Source organism: Otolemur garnettii, unplaced genomic scaffold (assembly GCF_000181295.1).
Source record: "Otolemur garnettii isolate 467f Iridium unplaced genomic scaffold, OtoGar3 scaffold00055, whole genome shotgun sequence".
In the NCBI taxonomy this organism is placed as follows: Eukaryota; Metazoa; Chordata; class Mammalia; order Primates; family Galagidae; genus Otolemur; species Otolemur garnettii.
Genome location: NW_003852450.1, coordinates 4181175 through 4181532, shown reverse-complemented (window position 1 = coordinate 4181532; position 358 = coordinate 4181175). Strand labels below are relative to the sequence as shown.

At 50.6% G+C, this 358-nt stretch overlaps 1 protein-coding gene across 2 annotated transcripts in view; it reads left to right on the top strand.

The window, feature by feature from the left end:
• The window catches only part of NFASC (neurofascin), a 122214-nt gene that overhangs the window by 120410 nt on the left and 1446 nt on the right, over nt 1–358 (top strand). The window lies entirely within an intron of this gene.

The window sequence follows — 358 nt, the reverse complement described above, 5'->3', positions numbered from 1 at the left end:
CTCCAGGGTTGCAAGGGGGTGGGAGGGACTGGGCAGGATCTTCTGAGCCCTCCTGTCTGCTCAAGTTTGCTGGCATCAACTGCTTACCTGTGCACTCCTTCCTACAACCTCAAGCTCCTCTCCTTGCTAGGCCCAAAGCAGTAGCGTGTGTTTATAGATCAACCAGATATCTGTGTGGAACCACACCAAGACAGAGAGGCTGGAATTCTTTAAGGCCTTTTCTTTTTGTCAAGGCAGAGCCCTTTCCTACAGAGTCACAGATCATGGAAGGTCAAAGCTGACCCAGCTCTGCTTGATGGACTGAGATCACAAAACCACACAGTGATACACAGGACTAGAGCCACCCTACATGTTCTCA